A 27,615-nucleotide genomic window follows, 5' to 3' on the forward strand; every position below is an offset into this window, starting at 1 on the left:
TCTTTTCCTCTGGGGATCTTTTGCTTCAAGTGCTTTGATTTTTACCTAGGACAAAAGGTTTATACCTTTAGCAGTTTGTGGGGCAGTGAGGTTTTCAATAAATTAATTTCAGATCTAAATTGGGCATGTTGCTGCATTATATAAATGTGACTTAAGCCAGGAGAAAGGCTTGGAAAACTATCAGTTGCAGACACTGAGGTGTTGACAGTGGCTGGAACAGTCTTGCTTTGTCTGAGTAGGAATGCAGCCTCCAAAAGCTGACAGTGTTGATAGGGGAAGACTTCAGTGTATTGTCCTTTTGTTAAGAAAATACGTGAATGTGCTTGGCCAGTTGGCCCTTATCTGACTCATAGACACAGGGTTGATTGGCTCAAACACTAGCTGCTAACACTAGGTTATCAAAAACAACAATTGCTTGTGCACATTGTCATTACTTTAACCAGGTCTTGGTGAAGCTGGTAAGGCAAAATGACTGTCTTTGACATTGTCATCCTATTTGATTCTTAGAGCCAACTTTTAGATGATTCCTTCTGTTAGTGTTCCTGAAGAAAGCATTCTTTTTATCGTGAGATGTAGTCAAAAGATGGCTTGGTCAGAGATTGCTTTGAAGGCTAATTTGGAAAGGCCTCGATGAGCTTATAGCATTCAAGAAGAACGTTCTGCTGCTCATGCTTATTTTCTTTGATCCTCGTTCTCAGTTTGCTACATATTTCAAACTAAGTTTTGCAATTCCTTAATATCCACACCACACAACATAATAACACTTATAGTGCATTTAAAAAGTACCAAGCATTGTGCTAGACTTCATATTCGTTACAAGTTTACATTTGTCACAAGATTAATTTCCCCAATAATTCTATGAAGCTCTCTTGACTTTATTAATGAGGAATAAAGTGACTGGGGAATGTGCTCAAGGCTGCATAGCTAGTGGAGCTCTGGGGCTGGGGTTTGACCCAGAGCCTATGCTGTTAACTCAACAGTCCCTCTCGTAGGACACACTTGAGCCCGGCCTTGCTCTCAGCAATGAGTTGTGTCTGGCAGGCAGGAGCTGGACCTGGAACCTTAAGAGTAGGCAGAAGGGGCAGACAGTCATGCCCACCTGTAGGACGGCAGCAGGCAGAACTCAGGAAGTGCAGGGTATGGCCAAGGAGCCAACAGCATGGGGAAGTACAATTAGAAGTAATAGAAGCAGAACAGAATGATGGAAACATTAGGAGTCTATGTTACCCAGAGCTCTGAAAAGGCCAGCAGCATCAGGAAGTCTGTCAAGGTTACAGCTGAGTGGGTGGGGTTCATTATAGGACTCCATGCGTGAACTTGAACTAAGGGGCCAAGTAGTTCACTTTGGTGGAGTCCAACCAAAGGAACACATCTGGGAGTCCCAGCATGCAAGGCAGAAATCCCAAGATTGTCTCTGTCCAAGAGATAATTAACTTCTGATTTAGGACAAGCCCTTCAGGCAGACTGTAAGCAGCTTGTGCCTGACGTTCAGCCTGTCCTACAGCCAAAGAGAAAATGCAGGCCTGCATGTTTAAAAAATGCCAAGGATCCGAGTTTTGTCTGACAGTCTGTTTGTAGAGATAGTAAGACAGCAAATTTGGGTTTGGGAATACCACTTTGCTGCTCACTCAAATAAAATATAGTTCACTGCCACAGCTTACAGGTTATAATATTTGTTAAGAGAATTTGAATTCTACAGAAGCACCTGTAAGCTGCCCAATATACTTTCCATTGCTTTGTGAAGCCTGAAAATTGCATATGGAGGTTTTGGATTTCAAGGGTTTTTCAGGAAGAGAAAACCGTTACTTGTCCGTTTGCCAAATATTGGGAACTTGTTCTAAGTCAAAGCAGCAGGGGAAAGGGATTTGGGGAGTCCTCCTCCCCTTCCCATGGGCCCAAATGGGGTGGGGGCGGGCAACATAGCTTGATTTGAGGCAACTTGTCAATATCCTGCTGTGCGTTCTGAACCCGGCCCACATCAGCCAAAGCGATGTCTTATCCATACACACACTACGGGAAATGTGAACTGGATTGAAATCAGAGCAGGGATGACTATGGGGACGTTCAGAGCCTTCTGAAGGTATTTTTAGATGCTTTTAACCTGGAAAAGGGAAAGTGCCACCCTTCTGGAGACCATAGAGCTGAGAATGACTCACAGCGAAACCAGGCTATACCTAATTTGGGGGAAGCCCCCTTCGGCTGCTTCCCTGGGTCCAGGTAGGAGTGCCTATTCTTATGCTTTGGGAATGTGACATGCAGGGGCAGGTGTCATTACAACCCCTCACTCTCTGAGTCTGAAACTAGGACACGCGCAGTGTCAGACAAGGAAATAATTATTCCCTGTATTTCTGAGTATGGTTTACAAAAACACATGGACAGATTTTCTATCACTAATGGTACTGGGTACACTGGGCAGGCCGGTTGTCTACAACTTTTCTGATGAGGATCTTGACCTTCACCATGTGACACGCCCACTCAGCTCTAGAGTAGAGACTCAGCCCATATACTCGCATGTACGGCAAAAAAAAAACAAAAAACCCAGTACACTTGGTCAAAATTACCTGCAAATGCTTCAAGTCACCCCCCAAGGTGGTGCCCAGACACTTGGCCCCAGAATTGCTGGAAGAGATTAGTCCCTTCAGTGGACTATCAGCCGAATGCGGTTGACTTCCATTCAGAGGTCAAGTTTCTTAATACTGAGCCTGCTGAGACGCTTGCGTGCGGGACACGTGCAGGAGCTGAGGGCCAGGTTCGAGCAGCCCCTTCCATGCTTACTGCCGGTGTTCGTTTTCTGAGTGATGTCGCAGGTGAGCATTTCAGTTGTTGACTTTCTCTTTCTTCTTTGTGGGAAATGCACATAGTTGAATGTGCTCAATTTACATTTGTGTGTGCTGTGGTTTTCCTGGAAGTTACAGAGCAGGCATTTGAGCCAAGGCTTCCTGACTTCAAGACTTTAGACCTGGGGCTCTTTGTACCATAATCACATGGCCTCTCTGGGTCCAGTGTTGCCTGGTCAAGGAAACCTTCATCTACTAACCTTTCAACCATAATAATAAAAATAATAATGATAATGACAACGTTAACAGCAAGTATTGAGATCTCATTTTGTGATAAGTGTAGCACAAGCTTTATTCCGTTTGCTTACGCCTTGAGACAGGTTCTCCAATCATCTTCATTTCATAGATGAAGAAACTAAAGCACAAAACAATTGAACAAGGTTGCTCAGCTTGTAAGAGGCAGGGGCAGGATTTGAACCCAGATCTAGCATCTCCACAGCCCTAACCACTTTGCCCTTCTGCCCCTTTATCTTCTCCTGACCACAGAGTGATTGATGTGTCCACTTACTCAATGAGGAAGGCAGGCCCTTCAGGGGCTAAAAGGAGCCCACCCTAGTACTTTACAAGGCTGGGCTTTCTGGCTTGCTCTGATCACAAACCTGGGAAGTTAATAGCAAATGGCCCAGTCATTTCACTAAATAAAGTTCCCAAGAAAGATGATACTGATGCCAAGTGAACAGGCAGCCAGCATGCCTTCTCCCAGGGCTGACAAAGTACTCAGATTCTTTATTCAAGGAAGCTCATTTGGACAACCCTGACAGGAGGGTTGTCCCAGCACTGATTTTTTTTTTTTCCTCCTGCCAAAGCTGCTATTCCAGGCTGGGTTTTAAAGTGAGTTAGCTCTTTGGAGAACTCTGCTTTCAATGTGATAGGCCATTAGAACCCAGTCCCAGTGGTACTATGGATGGAGCTCAGGGGTGTCTCAGAAATAAGGGCAGGAGGTTTGATCCCAATAAGAGGGGAAGCAGGACCATGCAGAGTAGAGGGAAATACACTCCCAGGCAGTGATGGGCTGTAAATGATGCATTTAATGAAATGGCCACCTGCTGTGCTGAGAGAGAAAGACGGCCAAGGCAAGCAATCACTTTTTCAGTGGGAAGCAGGGGCAGTCACTGCTTCTGTTTCAAACAAGGATCCTGGTGTCCCTTACACTTCTGTGCTCCAGCCCTGATTCCTGAACTGCCACCTGGCTCCTAAGTCCCAAGTTGTGTTTTTGGACTTTTTTTTCCCTCCCTACTAGATTCTTCCCATCTGGAAGTCCAGTTGCAGAGAGTTTAGGACCATCTTTCTTAGGGTCAGAAAAGGTTTGAATTTTGATCTTTTCAAATTGCTGGGGAATTAATTTTAACAGATGTTTCCAGCATCCCCTGCATAAGATCAAATTGCTGATTCCCAAGCTATGTGTAAGGGTGGTTTTTCAAGAATGGCAGGTAATTTACAGAGTCATGGCTGGATCCTGCTCTATATCCCCAGATCTTTTGGAGACCAGTAGATAGGACCTCTCTTATATAAATGTGAACTCTTGTTCAAGGTCTTGTTCAAGGTCACAATGTATTGACACAGAACAGGAAGCAGTTTCCTGACTCCTAAGTCAGCCTTTCACCTCCTTCATCCTGGTGCCCCCATAAGGCAAAGAGGGGCCAGAATGGTTGAAACAGACCTCACTGCTCCGCTACATTCAAAGTCTGTACATCCATATATGAGGAAAGGGTGTGTGTGGAGGCGGGATATGTCTGTGGTGTGAGAGTGTGTGTGTGTGTATGTGAGAGAGAGAGAGAGAGAGTGTGTGTGTGTGTGTGTGTGTGTGTGTGAGAGAGAGAGAGAGAGAGAGAGAGAGAGAGAAGTAAAATGGGAAATAGTTCCTTGATCCCAGTCTGGGACAGAGACCATTTTCTCTTCCTTATTTAGACCTTCATTTAGGCCCAAGTGTAATCTGCATGTCCCAGAGAACCTGCACAGCCTCACAGCTTTATCCATATCTCATTTTATATTTAACCTCATTAGCCATTTGTGGACCTGGCCTGGACCAGATCATGATGGCAGTCACACAAGGCACGGGACTGCGATGTTTCTCTCTGCCGTGAAGTGTCTGGTCTAGTAATTCACTGAGAGAACTTGACTACAACAGGATATCAGGGTTGGAGAGGGGATAAGATTCAGAAAAACTCTTGCTAATTTGCAGAAGTCTTCATAAAACAGAATGTAATCATTTGTTGACTTGTTGCTTATATAAGACATATTTATAATAACCAATTGCACATTAAAATGTAATGTGAAGGGCCTGGTTTTGGCATCTAAGGGCCAGGGTTGAAATCCCACACACTGGCTGCGTAATGCTTGACAGCTTATTTTATCTGTCAGAACCTTGATGTCTTCATTTGAAAACCAGAATGATCAAATTAGAATTAAAGGAAATATGCAGTAAAAATGCATGGCATGGTTCCTGGCGTAGAGGAGGGAGGTCAACAAAAGTAGGGGATCTCGTCTAGCTGCAGACATCCTGTGCCCAGCCATATCCACTGTATCTGCAGATTAGATTTGGCTAAAGTAAGGACCAGTGAATGCTGACTATCTCACCTGACTCAGGAGAGAAGAATCTGTTGGAATTTGATAAGTGTGTGCCTCAAGATCGGCCCAGTTTGGGACACCGTTGTGTAACCAGATTTTAAAAACCATTTTACGTTATTGATGCCCTTGATCTTTCAAGTTGTGGAACATCAATTTCCTCCTCTTCACTTTCACCAGTGTTCACAAAAACAGTTCAATGGTGGCCCCCTTTCGCCTCCCAGTTTCTTTGCTTCTGTTGACTTGTGCTGATAGCCACTAGAGGGTGCACCAGGGGTCTCTGGGGTCTGGGTCTCTTACTGATGCGTTTGAAACGTCAAAAGTCAATCATTGCAGAGCCCTCAGAGGTGAAGAGCCAGACTGCAATGCAGATGCAGAACAGAATTTTAGAGCTGGAATTAATCAAGGAGAATTACCACAAGATGAAAAAAAAAAAAGCCTATGTTGTATTCTCTCATAAGTTTAGGCTGTATCTTTTTTTCTAACAAGACCATTTACAATGATTTTACCTCCTAACAATCATTGACTACAAAATGCCTTTATATAAGCAATCAAACAAAATCTGTTAGTGTCATTTCCTCTTAATTTGTCATGCAATTAGTGTGTGATTAGAATTTCCCAGGCTGTGTTTCTGCTGTTTTAGGAGCTCGGACCAGCTTGTGGCCATGGACTTCAGAGTTAAGGAGATCTGGCTTCAAATCCCCGTTTCCTCCACTTAATAGCTCTGTAGCTTTTGGCAGTTCATGCAGCCTTTCTGTCTGTTTTCTCCTCTATAAAATGGGAATAATGATACAGCTTTAAGGGACTTCCGCGAATAATAGATGTGCATTGAGCACCATGTCTGGGATACAATTTTCCAGTAAATGGCAGGTATTGTGATTATTTTTTTAAGTGACACTGTTAGTCACAAACATCACTGATTTGTCTTGGAGAGCACTTTATGACTTCTAGGATATAAGCAAATGTGTCAGCGCCACTACTGTTGCAGTTTAAATTTTATCCACCCTGTTTCCTTATTAAACATTTATTACACTATTTAAGAAATACACATTTTATATTGAGCACCAATGCCAAATCACGATTAGTAACAATTTTTATACAACACATAACCGAGGTCAGGGATTGTTTATGCAAGACGATGACAGCCACCGAACAATGTGCAAAGAAAATATTACGCCTGCTTGGCCATTCCTAACATTTCAAGTCAAGGTGTTGCATTTAATTAATCTCTAGAAGGTTTAATCTCAGACTTATTAAGAGCATGATTTTGTGAAGGCAAACAAACAGCTCTGCTAGCAGCACCAAACATGTTTATTCCGAATAGTTAATTAAATTGTGTCAGTTCCTGCTCTGGAGCTTTCAGGCTATTCTGTTTTTCTACCCGTGTGGACATTTTGTCATCATCATTCATTTTTATTTCCTCTCCGGCCTTTTAAAAAGAGCTCTGAGCAGCAGCCCAAACATGTGTATAGTTGGAGCATTTTGCAAAGTTAAATTGGTTAAATGCGGGCCCAGCGCTGGCTGCTGGGACCATCTCCATTTTTTAAAACCCGTTGAGGTTTTCCAGTGGCATTAAAACAGACGCGAACAATTCTGACCCTGAACATAAGCAGCAATAGTGACCGAGGCCTGGATTACTCTGGAAGGGCCTGGAGCTTGGAGGTGCATGGGAGAAGGATCTTAGACATGGAGGAAGAACCTGGTGCAGGGAGAGATGATGGCCGACTCCCAAAGCTGCTAACCCACACCTCCTCTTCTTTCCCTGACCTGCAAAAACAGACAGGGATGTACCTGCTTAGACTCTTTCTCTAAGAAGGAAAGGGGGCTTCCTTTTGTCTTCAGGGGTACAGGGCACCAACTAAGGAGGGGTCAGAGAAAAAACAGAGGAAAAGAAAAAGGCACACAGCTCTGTTTTCATGACAGTAGGCAGGATAGTGAGTCATCAGGAGGGTTTTAGTTCTTAGACATCTAAGGCCCAGGGATACTTGAGAGTTGGCACAGGCTGCACCAGGCACCCTCTGGCCTCTCCATACTCTCATCCTGGCCTTCCTCAGCTGGATTACAGAGAAAGGGGCAGAAGACGAAGAACTCTCATTTCGGCCCATAGAAGGATCAATACTTGCAAGTCAATACTAATGATAAAACCACCTAACCTTGTGATAGTGTTGTATCACATACAGAGTACTATCAAATATTGATTTGTGTGTTTGTCAAAGGCCTACTGTGTGCCAGACCCTCTGGCATTTTTTCTGATGCATGGTTGGAACAAATTTGGTGAAAGGCATATCTACCCACAGATGTATCTAGCCTCAACAATTGCCCTGTGCTGGGCCCACTGTGGGGGCTGCATAGGAGTATCAGATATGATTTCATCTTCAAGGATCTGTCATCCAGTATGATAGATAATAACAATTGGCATTTAATGAGCACTTACTATGAGCCAGACACTAGAGTAAAAATTTTTCTTGTACTAACTGCAGACCACACTGTGAGACAGGCATAATCATTATATCCATTCTACAGATGAGGAAACTTAAGGCACAAAGAAGCTAAGAAACTTGTCCAAGTTCACGCAGCTAGCAAGTGGCAGCTCTAGGATTCTGCTGCATAAAAAGATAGTGGGTTGGTACCATGCATTTAAAAATCTATTTGTAAATATCAGCTAGGCAAATATACGTAGGAGGTGAGGCCTAAAAGCACTCAGGATTATACTGGTTTCAAGGAAGGAAGGGGCCCCATGAGCTGGGTGTTTGGCACAGGTGTCAACCGGGGGTTCGCCACCTGGCTTTGGAAGAGCTTAGAGAAGTGGGGAGAGCATCCTAGTGGGTGAGAAGTGCAGGTGGCAGTGGAGGCAGGAGGAGCCGGGTGATCTGAGCAGGTGGATAACAGGGAAGAGGGTGTGGAGGTCAGACAGGATGGCTGGAGCCAGCTGGCTTGTGAAAGGCCTTGAACTTTAAGCCATTGTCATCAAACCAGAACCAGGGGAAATGAAGTGATGAAATCTGCAGCTGATGGAATCCCAGGAGGCATCAGGCAGCTCCATAGGGCAGTAGATTCCCTTGTTTTGAAGAGAAAGCTGCCATTAGTTAGCAGGGTCATGGGCCAAACGCTGCATCATGCATTATTTTGCAACCTCACCATCCAAAGCTTAAGAGGGAATATGTTTTGTGGTTAAGAACAAATACCTTGCAGCCTGGCTGCCTGGGTTTGTATTCTTGTTCTGCCACTTACTAATTGCATGTCCTTAGAGAAGTGACTCAACCTATCTGTGCCTCAGTTTCTTCTGCACTGAAAAATGGAGCGATATTAAATAATACATTCCTCATGAGGTTCTCGTAAGAATCAAAAGTGCCTCGCATGTGATAGGAGCTCAGTATGTATTAGCTATTATTATTTTTTACTTTCTTTGAGATAGAGCCTTGCTCTGTTGCCCAGGCTAGAGTGGAGTGATGCAATCTCGGCTTATTGCAACCTCCACCTCCCAGGTTCAAGTGATTCTCCTGCCTCAGCCTCCTGAGTAGCTGGGACTACAGATGTGTATACCACCATGCCTGGCTAATTTTTGTATTTTTAGTAGAGACGATATTTCACCATGTTGGCCAGGCTGGTCTCGAGCTCCTGACCTCGTGATCTGCCCACTTCAGCCTCCCAAAGTGCTGAGATTATGGGCATGAGTCAGTGTTCCTGGCTGGTGTGTGTTAGCTGTTGTTATTGTTGTTGATATGTTATCTTCTTCCTCTTTGAGACTTGTCCATTATTCCAGAGCCCAGCAGTTGGCAAGAATAGGTTCTTATTCTGCATGTATGAGTATACAGTTTTATCCATGCAGAGCATCCGTCTCTGTTTCTCAGCCATCTGAGGTCATTAGCTCTGCTAACAGGTGACAGGGAACTCAATGAATGTGGCTGGGCCCCTTAGCTATAAAGAACTTAATTGTCGCTGATTTACTAGAAGGCTAATAACATAGATGTGCTTCCTTTTACATGGAGAGCCTCATTAAGCGGAGGTTTGTGGGCCTTGCCTGCAGCTTTGGGCATCTCTAGCGTCTGCACATGTGTACCTTAGAAGCAGCATTGACTTGGGAAGAAACTGACATGCCCTGCAATGTCTCTACCAGAAAGGCCCCTGTCCTCAGCAGACCTGGTAGGCATCGAGCAATAATAAATTGTGTTTCCTCTCTAGTTCAGGGGACAGGAAGCTCCAAATTGGACTCTAATTAACTATGAAGAAACAATGGGTTTCTCCAGAGCCTGGCAATTCTGGTCGGGTCTAAGGAGGTGTCATGCAGCCTTGGAAAATAATTAAAACCATAATGACGATGCCTCCAAAGTCGGGCTCCTGATGATGCACCTCGAACAAATGTGTGTTTCTCCTTCCTCATAAGGTTTGCTGCCCTTAATTGCTACCCTCCTTCATTAAGGGGCAATTAATTTTGTGGCTTGGTATAAAAAAGCAGTAATTATAAAGTGAGGACAAAAAGCCCATGGTTAAACATCATCAGGCTGGATGTAAAAGGTGCTCCCTGGCAGATTAAGGAAAGAGGAAGGGAAGGAGCATGTGTCGCCCCTGGCAGGCCACACGTGCGGACTTGTTTTTTCTTTTCTCAATTCATAACTGCCTCTGCTGTGGCAGGGACAAAGCCCGCCTTTTTCGGCCCAGGTTGCAGGACTTTGCATCTTTCAGGTTTTGGGTTTTGAGGTCTTGGCCAATGGGCATTCTCTTGCCATAGAAGTCAACTAGAAGGCCTGGAACAAACTCAGTGGCCCGGAGCCTTGCATGGTGGACACGGCTTCTCAAAGAGACCAGATGCTTCCTGAGAATTCAGGGGTACTTTTGATTTCAGTGTCATTCTAAACACACCTTCCATCATTCACTTATCATTCATCAAACATTTATTGAGAGCATCTAGACACTGTGCTAGATGCTTGGGATGAAATGGTGAGCATGACAAACATCTTCCATGCCTGTAGAAGTTTATACTCAGGTGGGAGAGCCAGGTGTTAAAGAAACAATAACCCAAATAAGTAACTGGAAGCAGTGAAACATTTCAGAAAGGAAAAGTACAAAGACTACAGGAACATAAAGCAGAGGTCATCAAAGCCACGAGGAAAGATGGCCCCAACAAAGGCACTTGAGGGTTGAGATCAGGAGTGGAGCTCAGCAAGGTAAACATGGAGGGAGGGAACATTCTGATCCCAGGGAAGAACATATACAAGGACCCGAGACTGGAAAAAGTGTGACCTTCAAAGAATAGAAAATAAAGGGCACAGAGCTGGAGGAGGTGAGGGTCCGAGACATGGGAAGAAGCAGGGATATTGCTTCTCATCTTTCCCATCCACAAATGAAAATGATATTCCCTTCTCTTGCCTACACCATGGAGAGACTGGGAGAAGAATTGAGAGTCCGGCTTTGTGGCAGTATTATCTGCACACAATTTATTGAGATTCTACCATGCACCTTGCTTTTCTCTTACAGTGGAGGGTCAAAGCTGGAATCGTAGTCCTTAACTTAGAGACACTACTTAATGTTAAAGTGTGAGATAATAGGATATTCTACTTTTATATTTCTGTATTTTCTCTCCATTTTTTGCCGTGGACCCATGTGACTCTGCCCATTGTGAATGCTCTCTCACTTTCTCTCTCCCTGACACATATTACTACATGCATCACACACACATGAGCACACATACAGTTTTTGGGTTCTGTGTGTGGTTTTGCTTTTTGTTTTTTGGTGTTTTTTTGGTTTGCTTTTTTGTTTTTTTGAGACAAAGTCTTGCTCTGTCACCTAGGCTGGAGTGCAATGACAAGATCTCAGCTCACTGCAAACTCCACCTCCTGGGTTCAAGCGATTCTCCTATCTCAGCCTCCTGACTAGATGAGATTACAGGTGTGCACCAGAAAGCCCAGCTAACTTTTTGTATTTTTTTTTAAGAAGAGATGGGGTTTTATGTTGGCCAGGCTAGTCTTGAACTCCTGACCTCAGGTGATCCGCCTGCCTCAGCCTCCCAAAGTGCTGGGATTACAGGTGTGAACCACCACGCTGGCTAATGCATACATACTCTTTATGCAAACGAAGTCGAAATCATACTGAAGCAATGTAGTATGGGGGTTAGGGTATCGGCTTTGGTGTCAGATTGAGTTTATATCCTAGCTATACTAACTTTTAGCCACATAACCTTGACAGAGGTATTTAATCTCTTTAAGAATCAGTTTCTACATCTGCAAGGGGAAGGTGAGATTGTCTATGTGTTGGTGGTGTTTGGATTAAATGACATTCCATGGAATGTCCTTAGCAAACTGTAAATCCTGAATAAATAGTAACAATTGCATTATTATTACTGAATGGCATAGGGTAATAACTGGTACCTAGTAGGTGTTCAATTAATGATATTATAGTTACTAAATGTTTCATAATTTGCTTTTCAGCTGAATATGGTCTTAATAAGGTTTCTTAAGTGGCAGAGACAAAACTTACACAAAACATGAGGACTTACTAGCTGTTAGGACCCACCCTCCTTTCCTCTCTGCTGCTTTTTGCATCATTCTCCCTGGGGCAGATGGGCTCCCTTCACATGGCCAGAAAGGTGACCTTTGGCAGCTCCAAAGACGTAATCCTCTATCACTGACCAACCTGGAAAGAAACATTCTCTTCTGGCTCCAATCTGAACAATCCCTATCATGGATTATTGACTCAGTTTGGAGCACATACCCATTACGTGAACCAATTACTGTGGCCCAGGACCTGAGTTGGAGCTATTGACAATCCCTACCTCATGGTTGGAGTGAGGAATAGGTATAGGGTAGGAGCAGGTTTTCCCATAGAGGGTGGTAAGGTTTAGCAGAGACATGAACATTAGGGAAATCCCCCAATTAGGGCTTATGTCCAGAGTGTAACACAGGCACACCCTGTGGGTTCTGTTGACCCAGCTCAGCCAGCCATGCCAGTGCCAACGTTGGCGCACCATCGTTTGACTTGGAACCTAGTCGTTCCAGGAGTCCCAGTTTATACTCAGTCTTAGAGCTAATGAACTGCTTTGCTATTTCACTGTGTCTCTGGGCTGAATCCAGTGGGCAGTGACCCAACACTAGAGTGATTTGTGGGCCTGAAGGAAGAGGGGAGAAACAGATTATGGAGTCAGCAATTACTCTGCCCAAGCCCCTGCCTGGCAGGGTCTTATCTTTATTTATAGCTGACTGAGCTACCCAGAGCCCTGTTTTTACCCTTGAGTGACTAGTGCACTGCAGTTTTCGTTCATAAAACACTGTTTGTTTATCATCCTTAACGGATTCTGTTTTATTAAAAGAGAAGGCTCCATCCAGAGTATAAAGTTAACTAGTTAAGTTTTAGTTTATATTCACAGTAATATGCAATGGATTGGAAATCACCATGGAATTATGGACACTCATGACCTGACTTTATTAAAAAAAAAAAAATCTTAAAGGTCTCTGAGGCCTCAGGCAGGCCTGGACAGAACTTTTCAAAGATAGGGAGGTGGGAAGGAAAGAGGCAGAATTAAGATTCTAAAGTCAGCTCTGTTGCAGTGGATTTTTTTTAAGTTTCTTTTTGTTTTTGTTTATTTGTGGGGCAGTGTCATAGTTGGTATGTCTTTGTGTACAGTTCATGATTGGGGGGTCATGTTGGGGTAGACCTTATTCTATTTCTATTTGAATGAGGGAGAGAGGATTCCCCAAAGCAAAGGGAATAGTGAAAGCTCCTTGGAGCAGGTGCCATCGAGCTGAGTCTTGAAGGATAGGTCAGATTCTGACCAACATGGAAGCAAAAATAAAGGAAAAAATGTAATTTGGGTTTATGGCAGTGGAAAAGGAGTTGTTTTGGATATGTATGGCAAGAGGATCAGTTTGCATAGAGGGTGAAGATGAGAAGATGGTGACTGGATTCAAGGGTAGGGCCATACTCGTAGGGTGATGGCCAGATCTAGAGAGGTTCATATTTAACATGCCTAGCAGTGGTGAAGGGGCAGGGGTTATACAAATAGTCAATGCTGCAGATGACAAGATGTCTGAGTCTTGTTCTGGGCTTGCCATTTACTAACAGGAACCTTGGGCTCATTAGTTCACCTCTCTGATGCTCCATTTCCTCATCATTAAAAAGTGAAGAACCATAGAGGTTTTGAGTGGGAAGGGGCACGATTGATCTAAACTTTGGCCTGCATGATTCCTTTTTGAGACAGGGTCTCACTCTGTGACACATGTTGGAATGCAGCAGCATGATCATGGCTTACTACAGCCTCGACCTTCTAGGCTCAAGAGATTCTCTGCTCAGCCTCCTGAGAAGTTGGGACTATAAGCACATAGACATGCCTAGCTATTTTTCTCTTTTTTGTAGAGACAGGGTCTCACTATGTTGTCCAGGCTGGTCTCAAACTCCTGGTCTCAAGTGATCCTCCTGCCTCAGGCTCCCAAATTTTAAGGATTACAGGTGGGTGTGAGCCACTGTGCCTGAGCGCTAGTGTGATTCTTCTTCTTTTATTTTTTTTCGAGATGGAATTTCACTCTTGTTGCCCAAGCTGGGGTGCAATGGCGTAATCTCTGCTCCCTGCAAAGTCTACCTCCCAGGTTCAAGCAGTTCTCCTGCCCCAGCCTCTGAGTAGCTGGGACTCCAGGCGCATGCCACTACTCTCAGCTAATTTTTGTATTATTAGTAGAGACAGGGTTTCACCATCTTGGCCAGGCTGGTGTCCAACTCCTAACCTCAAGTGATCCTCCTACCTTGACCTCCCAAAGTGCTGGGATTACAGGCATGAGCCACCGCACCTGACCACACCTTCGTGATTCTTGAAGCCCATCAATTTTATCCAGCTTATACCAGCTCTCAAAAACAGTTCTTCCTTCCTCTAACTGATGTTTCCCTTGAACCCCAGAAAAGTACCCCACACTGTTTTTCTGCATTGCCCCTCTCTCTTGCCTCCCTTCCTCTTGGTCTTTGAGGCTGCTGCAACTCCCAGGTGGAGGCTGGCTTCTTTGTGAAAGTGTGCTCTTGAGAGAAAGGATGGGGTAATTTCAAAGTCTCTGTGAAGCGGAAAGGCTATGAATTTCTCATTCATGGCCTGCCGCTTGCTTCAGCAGTTTCTAAGGAAACTTTGGCCTGTAGTGGATGGAATAAGTTCATTGGGGTCTTCCTGTAGCTGCCTTGCAGAGGGGAAGGGAGGACCAGGAGTGAAGATGAAATTTTGAAAGGCAGCAAGACTCCAGGGGATGCTGAGAATGCCACCTGGATCTTTTCTTCCTTCTAACAAATATCTTTATTAAGCACCTATTATATGCTTGGCATTTTGCATAGAATGTCCCATTTTCTCCTTGGAGGTACCTAGACGGGTGTTGTAGGAAAGAGCACAGCCTGAAGCGTTACTATTACCCATAAACAGTTAAGAGGGATGGTAGATAGTTGCCATGTCCATTGAGACCCTCTCCCGTATTCACAGCTGACATCACAAATTGATCATACAACAATAGCCCATAGAGGCTGGAAATGCCTTAAAATCATTCTTAATGCAATGGTCCAGGCACAATTTCCCAGTTAGACTGAGTGAACTCTTGGAGTTGTTCTTGCATGTCTGACGTCCTTACTGCACACTACGGGGGTGCCCAGCTTCCTCCACATAAGGCTGTCCAGCACACCTAGGATCAGCTGCCCCGCTCTCTCCCCTCTTCTCTCCATCTACCCAGTCTTTCCTGCACTCACTCCAAGCTGAGAAGACACAGGAGCCACAGCTAGAAACTGGTGGTGAAATTGGAGTGTAGGGGCGGGGTTTATACAATTAGTGAATGCTGCAGAAGACAGGATGCCGAGTCTTGTTCTGGGCTTGCCATTTACTAACTGAAACCTTGGGCTCATTAGTTCACCTCCCTGACGCTCCATTTCCTTGTCATTAAAAAGAGAGTTTGAATGAAATGATATCTTATGTCACTTCTATCTCCAACATCTTCAGATCTAATGAATTAAATATCACCCTTTAAAATCTACTAGAAAATGAAGTTCTAGTCTTTAGTGATGGAGAGAATAGCCAGAGAAAGAGGTGAACCAGGTCTCTGTGATTGTTCTCTCTATAAACATAAACAGGAGACTCATCATCCATAAGTGAGCAGAACTCTGCTGGTCTCCATGTAGACCATCAGTGTCATGGTCTCATCCCTGGAGCTCCCTGTTCCTGAGGTCCTTGCTGCTGGCCTAATTTGTACATCCTTCCAGCCTGCACATGGAGGTGATGGCCGTCCCGGAGCTCTTTATGAGACCTTGGCTCCATCCCCAGCTGCCTGTGCCACTTGCCCATCGTCGGGAGTTTATTTTAGCATCCTCTGGACTCTTGCCTCCCCAGCCAGCCTTGGATCAGGGGCCTTGCAGAGATTCCTCCGCCAGGAAGAAGTACCCATTTCTGGCTGTGATGAAGACCTTGGAGAGGTGGCAGTGGGCCAGCCTGCCCCTCCTTACTAAGGCATGTTAGCTGCACTTACAGTGTTTGAGCTGTGGTTAATGTATCAATATTTGCTCAGGAGGGTATCTGGCACAGAACAGGTTCCTGGGATGCTGGCAGATAGAGTTCCTTCTCCTGTAGCATTCGTCAGTGCCTTCTGTTTTTGCAGGGATGGAGGGGGTTACTAGCTGCTGACAGGAGGAATGGAAAGGAGCCCCCCTTCTTCCCAGAAGTGCCTCAGTCTTAGAATTTGCCCCTGTATGATGATGTCAGTGCCTCGTATTCTCTCCATCACTATTTCCTGGCATATTTCACTCATTGTAGCTTTTCTGGAATTCTGGTCCTTACACCCATGTTTTGTTCTGATTGCTCAACTAGGAGTCCCTGGGGGTTGGGCTAGGGCTCAAAGGTCTAGAGATTAGTACTTGAGAGTGTGGGGCCGGAATCAGCTAGCCTGGGATGAATCCTGCTCTTGCTGGCTAGCCGTGTACCCCGGGCAAGCTCCCTGACCTCTCGATGTTTCAGAGGTCTGAGAAGTGAGGATGATGATGATGACAGGAGAGCTGTATGGATTAAATAATCTCATACATACAAAGTAGTGTGCACAAAAACTTGATGCCTAGTAAATACTCAATAAATGTTCCATTTTGTGGATCACCGTTCTTCTCATTCAAGAAATAGTGCTTTTGGATCCTTTGGCCTACCCTAAGTTGCTTGAGGACAAGGACCAAACCTTGTATTTCTTCTGCAGTTCTTCTGTGTCTCTTGTAATAGCACAGTGCTAGGTATAAAGAAAGCTGCCTACGACTTTAGGGCTTTGAGAGAACAATCTTACCGCCAAGGTTGGTGTTTTAATGGCACTGGGCAATAGTCCTGGGGAGAAATTACCAGTGACAGAGGACTTGTCTCCGGTCTTGAGACATGCTGGTGAAAAATGAGGGAAAGAACTGTGATCTCTTCAGGAAGCTGAAAAAGAGGATCTGGGCCTGAAGAAGGTCTCCATGAAAGGCTGGAGCAGTGGGGCTGGATGTGGACAGCAGTTCTCCGCTGCCGTCAGTCGTGAGCAACCTGTTAGGATAGTACTGGAGCTTTCAAGTGATGGCTATAAGGCTTAGAACAACTTTCCCATGATAATATCACTTACGGTATTTTCACTTGGAAGCACTTGCTTGAGCTGCAAGTCAGAGACTGTGGAATACCCAGAATGTGGTGCTGAATATGCCGTGCAAGTGTGCCATGCATGAGGGCACTAGATAGCAAGAGTGGGACCACGGAGAGAGGACAGGCAAGTCCTGCAGTTCCACGGGGCAAGCTACGTCCCAGAGGTCGGGACAGAGCAGTTGCAATGTGGGAACTTAACATGTGCCAGGCTCTGACATAAGCATGTTCTAGCCATTACCTCATGTAATCTTCCCAGCAGTTCTATAAGGCAGGTGTCTTAGGTCATTCTCCCAGAGGCAGAGCCTGAAACAGGGATTCTTGTACAAGCGATTTGTGGAGGAAGTGCTCTAAGGGGAAAGGGTGAAGAAATGTGGGAAGCAGAATAGGATGGGAGGAAGCCAAGCAAGTATGTGGCTGCAGGAAAAGTCTAGCCCCTTAGCCTGAAACCACAGGAGGACCCATGTGAATGGCACCACAGATCTGTTCTCACTTGAGGCAAGGGGGCAGGGCTTCTGTCAGCTGTGTTAACCAGTCATTGGCTGTAGGTCACATCACCCAGGAGAGGGTAGGGTATAAGTCCCATGCATTTATGGGTGAGCTCCCATATTCCAACACAGGAAAGGGGAATTGGGTGGTATACCAACAGCATCTGCTGCTATTGTCCCATTTTCCAGATGAGGAAACTGAGGCCTAGAGTGTTTATGTAATTAACCCACAGATGCACTGAGCCAGGATTCAAACCTATCTATTTTGATAGCCTCTGGTCTTACATGATTCCCTTCTCTGTTAAATCACGTGTTCCACTCAGGGGTCAGGTGGAAACTAGTTAACGAGAGAGAGGTGAGACAAGGGTCCAGGAGTCCTAGAGATGAGGAAAAGGTCAAAAAAGGAGCCCACTGGTCAAGACCAGATTCTAGGCTGCTGTGGTATGACCAACTCATCCAGCTTTGTTAGGGACTCTGGCACTGAAAGCCTCACATCGTGGAAACCCCATCAGTCCTTGGCAAATGGGGACAGTTGGTCACCTTAGGCTTGCTTCTAGGTGTGAGCAAGGCGAGGATGTGAGGGTCTCTATGGTGCTATGTGGCACCAGGGGAGGCAGTTTGGTAATCAGAGTTGTCATTCCCTGGAGCACCAAAGTCGGAGCCACCTAAGCTAGTGCCCATTTATTTGGGGGATGTGGGTGAGGGAAGTAAGCCAGGAAAAGCCCTGGGCAGGAGGGTATCCTGGCCAGGAGCTGAGCAGAGAAGGTGGTCTGAGATCCAGGGTGGGCTAATGAGAGGAAAGATTAGCATTGATAGCAGAAGGCAAGGGGGGAATAAGTTACCAGGCCCCTGAGGCCTCCTCAGGGAGCTTGCCAAAAATAGATACCCTTCCCCCGCTTCCCACTTTGAAGCAAGCAAGCTGTTTTGCTGTGTGTGTGTGTGTGTGTGTGTGTGTGTGTGTGTGTGTGTGTGTGGTGTGTGTGTGTAGAGACAGAAAGAGAAGAAGGGGAGAATGAACATTGAAATACAGTGAGGAAATGTCCTTGTAAGTTCCTATCCCATCCATAGAGTTGGGCAAGGTAAAGCAGGTTCCTGTGCTTGTGAAAGGCCTCCTGGTCTGAATCTGAGGAATTGTCCACAGTAGACCTGTCATGAGAAACTATCAGGAAGTCCAGAGCTAGGAAACTCATGCATAATCATGCTCTCCCATGATTGGTGAAGCTTTCTGAGTAACAGACAGAGACTGACCAGGTGTGGTGGCTCAGTTCTGCAATCCTAACATTTTGGGGGGGTCAAGGCAGGAGGATCACTGGAGTTGAGGAGTGCAAGACCAGCCTGGGTAAAATAGGGAGACCCCATCTCTATTTCTAAAAATTAACATATAAAAGAAACACATAGGGTGGCTAGGATCTAAAGTACAGAGGCCTAAAATGGGTCCCAGATCCCCAGGCTTGTGCCTTGGGTTATAATGGCTCAGTTCATACACACTCCCCACCCCCAAACACACACAACTTTCTTCTAGCCAGAAGAAAACGCTGGCACATTCTCCAATGGGAAGGACAACTCCAGGCTGGTAAGGAGGCATTAGGCTTGTTTTTAGGATTTGAAAGATGGGGTCAGAGGTCACCAAGTTTAACCTTCATGATGGTCAGGTTAGCAGTTTTCTCCATAGCCTTGTTGACACGTGATCCAGGCTGAACCACGATTGGACTATTGTTTCCTGCCGTTTCAGGAGCGAGGTTGGTCAAGGGACTGTTCATAGTCATAGGAGCGGTTACAGCAAGGTTCTGGCCACCACCTGCACTCTGTCCAGAGCAGAGGAGCTGCTGTGCTTGGTAGCAGGAGGCCTTGTGAGGGAGGGGCTCAGCTGTGTGGGTCTGTGGGAGATGTTGAGGAACCCCTGCCCTTTGGTGAGCAAGGTGGCAGGCACTTATAAAAGGCAATGCCCCTGACTCCCTTTTATTTAAGAGTCTTTGGAATCACTGCTGTTTCAGTCTCATGTTTCATGCTACTTTTTCTTAAGTTTCTCAGATTGATGGAGATGATTGAAAAGCCCAGGATTTTTGTGCCCTGATGTGGAAAGGTGATTGTCCCCCACCCCTCAAGCTAGCTTCTGACTGTGATGTCCGGTCTACCTCCTATTTAGTAGGAAAAGAGAGAATCAACTTTATTTCTAGTTCTTCCCTTCTGGTTTTCTGACCTGTTTCCTTGCGTTCAAGAGACTGTCCCAGGAGGGAACAGGGTTGGAAAAGAAGGGAGGAGTTTGTGTATCCATGTCTGTAATACAGAGAAGTGATTATAATGTGAGGGGTGGTAAAGACAGGACGGGATGGTGACATTTTCTCCTGTGTACCAAGGCTGTGGCTTAAGTTTCCCCTCAGGCTCCTCAGGGCAAAGAGTGATTTTTTCCTACTTAGAATAACCTTCCTGACCTACCATTGGTGGTGAAGGGTTGTGTGGGGAGAAGGATCTTAGAAGGGCAAGGCTGGAAGCAAGTTTAGAGCCCATGGAGACTGCCTAGTTCTGTCATTTTCCAGCTTCCAGTGTTTTGCGACTTTCTGATGTTTTTTGTGCGAGTCCCACAGGAAGAGATTTGTATACTTGATACCATGACTCAGGAAACAGATGCATATATAAATACTGGGAAAAGCGTGTCATGAAATAATACGTGTCTTCAATACCAGTGATAAAAGGCGTGACTGCGGGTGAGGATAAGTCTAGTTTCTACATTCCTGAGAGTTTCCATGCTATTTCATGTTTTGAAAGCATTTGTCCTGACAGCTGCTAAATTGGTCTCATGAACCCAGGAAAAGAGAACAACTCATGGGTAAAGAGACACGGATCTACCAGGCGCCGTGGCTCACACCTGTCATCCCGGCACTTTGGAAGGCCAAGGCAGGCGGATCACCTGAGGCCAGGAGTTCAAGACCAGCCTGGCCAACACGGTGAAACCCTGTCTGCACTAAAAATACCAGACTTAGCCAGGCATGGTGGCAGGTGGCTGTAATCCCAGCTACTCAGGAAGCTGAGGTAGGAGAATCACTTGAATCTGGGAGGTGGAGGTTGCAGTGAGCCGAGATCGTGCCGCTACACTTCCAGCCTGGGCAACAGAGTGAGACTCCATCTCCAAAAAACATACAACAACAAGAAAAAAAAAAAAACACTGATAACACCAACCAAGTCCACCCTCTCATTTGGTAGAGGGAAAAGCACATGCACAGTGAAGGGAAGTGATTGACCCAGTGTCACAACACGACAACACGTAGTCCATGAATATTTATGGAGTTGGTACTATGTGTCAGAAACTGTTTGGACACTGGGTATTTAGTGGTGAGCAAAAGAATTGTGCTCTCTGCCCTGAAGATGCTTAGAGTCTTGTGGAGGAAGTAGGCATTATGAATTCATATATATATACTCTCTCTCTCTCTCTCTCTCTCTCTCTCTCATATATATATATATATATATATATATATATATATATATATATATTTATTTATTTATTTATTTATTTATTTTTATTTTTTCTTGAGATGGAGTCTGGCTCTGTTGCCAGGCTGGAGTACAGCGGTAAGATCTCAGCTCACCACAAACTCCGACTCCCTTGTTCAAGCGATTCTCCTGCCTCAGCCTCCCGAGTAGCTGGGATTACAGGCACGTGCCATCATGCCCAGCTAATTTTTGCATTTTTAGTAGAGACGGGGTTTTCATCATGTTTGCCAGGATGGTGTTGATCTCTTGACCTCATGATCCGCCCACCTTGGCCTCCCAGAGTGCTGGGATTACAAGCGTGATCCACCGTGCCTAGATGAAACATTTCTTTAAAAACGTACGTATAAAATTCTAGTCCAAGTCCTCTTCCATAATGCCATGGAAGAGGCCAGCCAAGAGCTCTAGTGGACCAGCTGGGGGATGGGGGGCCAGGTCAAGAAAGGTGTCCCTGAGGATGTACAATTTAAATCAAGTTCTATGGAAAAGAATGAGACAGGTATGGGGGAGTGGGAGAAAGGGAGGACAGGAGACAGAGGAGTGGGGGAGGAGTGTTTGGGGCCAAGAAAATGGCAAGCCTGAAGACCTCAGGTCAAAGAGGACTTGAACATGAACTGAAAGAAAGCCAGTGTGGCTGCAGCATGGTGAGAGGGAGAGATGCCCCAGATGGTTGCAAAGTGACCAAGGAGCCCACCCCTGTTAGACCTTGTTGGACTTTATTTTAAAGTCAGTGAGGAGCCATTGACAAGTGTTGAAGCAAGGATGTGACATGACCTAATTTATGGCTTTAAAATATCCCTTTGGCTACCACGTGGAAAAGAGATTGGAGCAGATAAGTGTGGAAAGAGGGAAATTAGTTGATTTTTGTCTACAGTCTCTAGAGAAGGGCCAGTGGATCTGCCTTTGCAATGGCCCAGAGCTTTGCACATTTAGAAAAATTGCATTATTAATGAAACAGTTGCATCTTAGGAAATGATGAAACAGGCTGCTACATGTAAAAATTAAGTAACTCAATTTGTTTTAACAGCTTGTGCTCTAGTACAGCAATTTGTTTGGCATATACGCAAGACTCCATCGGAACAGTAATTATGCCATGCTAATTATTTTACTGCATTGTGTGCATCTGACATTTAATTATGGGAAAGAATGTAAGGGTAGATTTTCTTCCTCCCTTTGCCTGCCTGACAGGTAGTTTTGTTTCCCATACCTCTTTTGCACCTACATTGTCTTCATGCCAACTTGTCATCTGCAACGAAATCGTGTTTCCATGACAGCTTTGCTCAGCCATGTTGTCTGCAAGTAGCAGACAATCACCAAAATAAACAGTTGACACAGATGTCATTCTCACCCTCTCATTCTGCCTCTTCCTCCCCCTTAATCTAGCTCCTACTATAAAGATTTTATTTTTCTCCTACTTTGAGAAGGAAAGTGATCCCTGTCAACCTTGAGCATCCTCTGATACATCAGCGTGTCTCTCGGTGACTTCTCTTGTTACCATTGCCCCTCTCCATGGAGACTGTTGGCAAGCCAACTCCATGGCCCTATGCGTAGATGACACAGCTCCACAGCTGTGGGCTGTAGACCAGCAGGCTCCAGGCTTTGCATTCATGGGGAAGTGGCAAAGGTAGGCTCTCACCACTCAAGGTGCCAAGAAGTTGAACTACAGCTGTGGTGTGGCATTGACAGACACTGTGAAGCCAAGCAGGCTTGTGCCCAGGCTGTGCTCACAGAGATCATGCACTTGAGAGATGCAGGTGGTGAAAGGGAATAGAGAAAGAGGAAGTTCCTGCCTATGGGTAGATATATAAAATCTCAACTTGAATAAAAGGAAAAAAAGAAGGATGAGGGTCAGATCATAAACTGCAGGCATCTTTTGCTAGCCATCATCACGGCTGATACACCTGATACTGCCTCTCCACACACAGGAAACAATTGTCTCTCTCTCTCTACTGAAGAGGCAGTTGCAAAGAGAGAAGACTTTGTGAGAGTAGAATAGGAACAAAGGCAATGGCTTGAAAATAAAAATACCGAAAGTCTTCTTAAAAAAAAAATGCCTGGCAACAAGACAGTATATCTCAAAGTAGAGCAAATGCCCATTAAAATATTGGCACAATCCTATTATGAGTCTAAAATAAATGTCCAGAGGGATTAGAGGTCACGGGAATCCAGAGCTAGTAAGCAGGAGCCATCCTTCCTTCTTCGTGTCCATCATATTTTCTTGTATACTTGGGGTTAGCCAAGAAATTCAGTGCATCTCAGGAAAGCAGAGAGTATAGACATAAAGACCTTCAGCTTGATTCAGAACATGCGCTCTGAGAAGTCCTGGTTTCTGCTCATTTCATGCAATCTCAGATTTGTTTCTTCCCAGCTTATGGGTTGCTGTTTCAGATCTACTGAAGCGGCAAACTCCCTGGCCCAGGAATTTGCATAAATCAGTCTTTCCCTTGAGTGCCAGGCAAATCTCTGTTGGTTCACAAGATGATTTTTGGTGGCATATACAGCTATTAAGATTTTAATAGTTGTATGTTCATTTTAATGTGCATCAAAATATGTCCAACTGGCACCTCAACCCTGTGTTTTAATGGGTTTAAGACCATTTCCTGTGTAAATACAGACTTGGCATGCCTCCTTTTTCCCTCTTTCAGGCCTTGATTTCCTTTACAAACTTGCTCAGAACTTACTCCTTTGAGGTTCCTGTCTTTAGGAATCTCACTTGGCTGTCTTCAGCCCTCTTTGACATACCTGTCCACTTCCTCTTCCTCCTGTTCCTCCTTCCTTTTTCTTTACCCCATTATCATCCACAGACATTCCTTAGAGCCTATTGTGTGCTCAATATGTGGGGTACTTCAGATAGGAATGTGCTCAGCTTCAATAACAGAAAAGCGAACTACAGTGGCTTAAAGAACAGGGCTCTGAGTCCTGAGGAAGGCAGAATAGAGCTGATGTGGCTCTTCTAGGATGGTGTAAAAGACCCAGGCTTCAGCTGGGCATGGTGGCTCACACCTGTAATCCTAGCACTTTGGGAGGCCAAAGTGGGCAGATCACTTGAGGTCAGGAGTTTGAGACCAGCCTGGCTAACATGGTAAAACCCTGCCTCTACTAAAAGTACAAAAATCAGTCAAGCATGGTGGCGGGCACATGTAAACCCAGCTACTGGGGAAGCTGAGGCAGGAGAATCACCAGGAGCCACAGGTTACAGTGAGCCAAGATCATGCCACTGCACTCCAGCCTGGGTGACAGAGTGAGACTCCGTCTCAAAACAAACAAACAAATAAAAAACAAAACAAAACAAAAAAAAAAACAAAAAAAAAACCCAGACTACTCTCTGCCTGGGCCACCATCTCTATCATGTGGCTTCATCTTTATGTTTGCAAGACAGCTACACAAAAGTGATACCTGCGAAGGGCCCTCTCTCTAGACTCTGTTTGATATTTAAGAAGCTAAACCCTTTCCTTCAGATCTCTATGGCCGGTACTGCTTCACACATTCGGCAAGGGAAGTACAGAGTGTTCATGTTTTAACTTTACAGCCTCAGTTGTAGAGGAAGGCAAGGAAGAGCTAGGTTATGAATGGTTTAGGCATAACTAAGCCGCAGAGTCAGCCAAGGAGGAAGATAGTTGAGAAGTACAGAGAGTGATCTCTGGCCTTCCTTTTCAAGGGGAAAAAGTAGGTGTTAAAAGTTAACAGCTTTCTAAGTTGGTACATGATCATAAACCTGCAGAATCAGGAAAGAAGTTAGAAGTCACTTGGACCAGATTCATACTTTGTCTCTGACTTAGTTTCTTTATCTTTTAAAAGAGACTTAGTTGAGGCTCCGTGGGACAAAAGGTGTTCTCAGAAGACCCTGATAATTTAGCAGTTCTCATCTGGAAGTAGCATCGGAATAACAGCAGGGTTCGTTAGAATATCTATTGCTGGGTCCCACTCCAAAAGTTGAGAAATCAGTAGGTGGTCTGGCTGGGGCCTGAGAACCCGCATTTCCAGCAAGTTTCCAATGACAGTGAGGCTGCTGGTCCAGGTACTCCACTCAGAGAACCACTGTGCCAACCTATTGCAAGCATGCAATTTACAATCAATAATTCCCAAACGGATTTTCTTATGTTTTGCTGTTTCAACTTGTGCATTTTTGTGTGTTCTTTAACAACAAAGTAATGTAGTTGCAGATAATAATGCAGCCAATGGGTGAGCTAACTTAATCTTAAAACTGTCTGTGGCTGTGCTATTTGAAACCCAGAGGCTCTTTGCTCCTATGATCTGGCTATGCCTCAAAGGGCACTCTGCCCTTTTCCAGAGATGACCACTATTGTGTGTTTAGTGAACCTTTCTGGTCCATGTTTCTTGATTTTTTTTCAACGCTTAAATAAGTATCTGTATGTGGCACATATTGCAACATTTTGTATATTTTCAAACATACATGAATAGTATACTCTATATATCACTCTGTGGCTTACATTTTTTATTCAACATTATGGTGAGCTACAGTCATGCTGATACATGATCAGTCTAGTTTAACTAACTGCTTTGTAGTGTTCCATATTCATATACCAAAATGTATTTATCCTTCCCTCATGTTTCAGATCATTTTTAAGTAGATTAATAAGGCTTCGATATTCTTATTAACAGCAGCAATATATTGGAGTGGATGAGATATTGAACTCTTTTCATATATTTGCTCATGTAACAAATATTTATCAGGTGCCTACTTTGAACTAGGCACTGTTTCAGGCAGGGAGGATATAGCAGTAAATGAACAGCCTCGCTGCCCTGATGATGTTTATTCATATGATACCTGCAACAGCTCTGTCAGCCAGGTGTTTATTATTTTCACTTCACAGGTGAGGAAATGGACGTTCTGTGAATTTTTAAGTGACTTACCTGGGTTCTCACCAAAGAGAACAACGGAGTTTCGAATCAAATCATTTCACTGTTATCTCAACTCTTTCTACAGTTCACCAGGATTTCTGCTGAGCCTAATAAGAAATACCATTCCTCGTCTTCCTAATTTTCTTTGGAGGTCATGACTTTTTTTTTTAAGTACACTTTTTATTTTTGAATAATTTTCGATTTACAGAAAAGTAGAGAGCGTAGAGAGTACTGCTAAATCTCTAGTCTCGTTTTCTTCATTAATAATGTCTTACATTACGATGTTGCATTTGTCAAAACCAAGAAACTGACATTTGTATATTACTGTAAATGGAACTCCAAACTGTATTTGGTTATCACCAGTTTTTCTATTAATATCCTTTTCTCTCTTCCAGGATTTACTCCAGGGTGTCACGTTGCATTTAGCTGTTAGGTCTCCTCAGTCTGTTTACTGTGACAGTTTTTCAGTTTTTTCTTGTTTTACATGACCTTGACCTTATTTTTAGTTTATCCCAAATGAACAAATGAGACAGTATTAAGAATTTAGAGAACTTTTTTTTTTTTTTCTTATGACTGAGTCTTACTCTATTGCCCAGGATGGAGTGCAGTGGTACAGTCTTGGCTCACTGCAATCTTCACCTCCTGGGTTCAAACAATTCTTCTGTCTTAGCCTCCCAAATAGCTGGGATTATAGGTGCCCACCACTATGCCCAGCTAATTTCTGAATTTTAGTAAAAACGGGGTTTTACCATGTTGGGCAGGCTGGTCTCGAACTACCTACCTCAAATGATCCCCCACCTTGGCCTCTCAATGTGCTGGGATTACAGGCGTGAGCCACCATGTCTGGCCTAGAGAACTCTTAATATAAACATCTCTTAAGAGGGTTTGAGGCCGGGCGCGGTGGCTCACGCCTGTAATCCCAGCACTTTGGGAGGCCGAGGCGGGTGGATCACGAGGTCGAGAGATCGAGACCATCCTGGTCAACATGGTGAAACCCCGTCTCTACTAAAAATACTAAAAAATTAGCTGGGCATGGTGGCACGTGCCTGTAATCCCAGCTACTCAGGAGGCTGAGGCAGGAGAATTGCCTGAACCCAGGAGGCGGAGGTTGCGGTGAGCCGAGATTGTGCCATTGCACTCCAGCCTGGGTAACAAGAGCGAAACTCCGTCTCAAAAAAAAAAAAAAAAAAAAAAAAAAAAGAGGGTTTGGATTTGATTGCATTTCAGCACACTAGAGAGGGGCATCTTTCCCACACTGCTGGCTGGGTGCTCTTCTGGTACAGCAACACAGGGAAACAATGGAGTGACGCATGGCCTTAAAGTGAAAGGGGCCAGGTGCTTGCAGAGTATGGCAAATTGTAGGTTTCGATGAACAAGCAGCTTACCATGGAATTACAGCCCCCTCCCCTGTCATGTCTAAGTCCAATTCCAAGTGTTTCGTAACCACAGTTTGAAGCTCCCCCAGCTCTGCCTTTGCCTCTGAGTATACATATCTTTCAAAAGGCAGTTCTTACTTCCAGTGACTCCAGATACAAGCCTTCCTTCAGTCACAAGCAGATGAGCGTGTGCTGCAGTCGCCTGGATTCTGCAATGCTGTCATTGGAGAGAACTTAGTAATTACATTTGCCAGGCCCACTGTCCATATTGGTTGGCAACTTGAAAGAATCAGAGAACTCTTTGAAACAATATCCACGTTCTTGGTTAAAAGATATATCCACCTGTCTCAACCTCCCAAAGTGCTGGAATTATAGGTATGAGCCACCATGCCCAGTGGCTCATACCTGTA

The 27,615-nt window shown here is 44.8% G+C and overlaps 1 protein-coding gene and 1 long non-coding RNA gene across 3 annotated transcripts in view; both read left to right on the forward strand.

The window, feature by feature from the left end:
* Positions 1-27,615, forward strand: part of SLIT3 (slit guidance ligand 3) — a 627,330-nt gene that overhangs the window by 141,974 nt on the left and 457,741 nt on the right. The gene's annotated exons all lie outside the window — the stretch shown is intronic.
* Positions 20,965-27,615, forward strand: part of LOC141582469 (uncharacterized) — a 101,233-nt gene continuing 94,582 nt past the window's right edge. The window contains exon 1 of the long non-coding RNA XR_012515322.1: positions 20,965-27,529. This is a non-coding gene — a long non-coding RNA (uncharacterized LOC141582469). The remainder of the gene's footprint in view (positions 27,530-27,615) is intronic.

The sequence above is a fragment of the Saimiri boliviensis genome, chromosome 20, assembly GCF_048565385.1.
Source record: "Saimiri boliviensis isolate mSaiBol1 chromosome 20, mSaiBol1.pri, whole genome shotgun sequence".
In the NCBI taxonomy this organism is placed as follows: Eukaryota; Metazoa; Chordata; class Mammalia; order Primates; family Cebidae; genus Saimiri; species Saimiri boliviensis.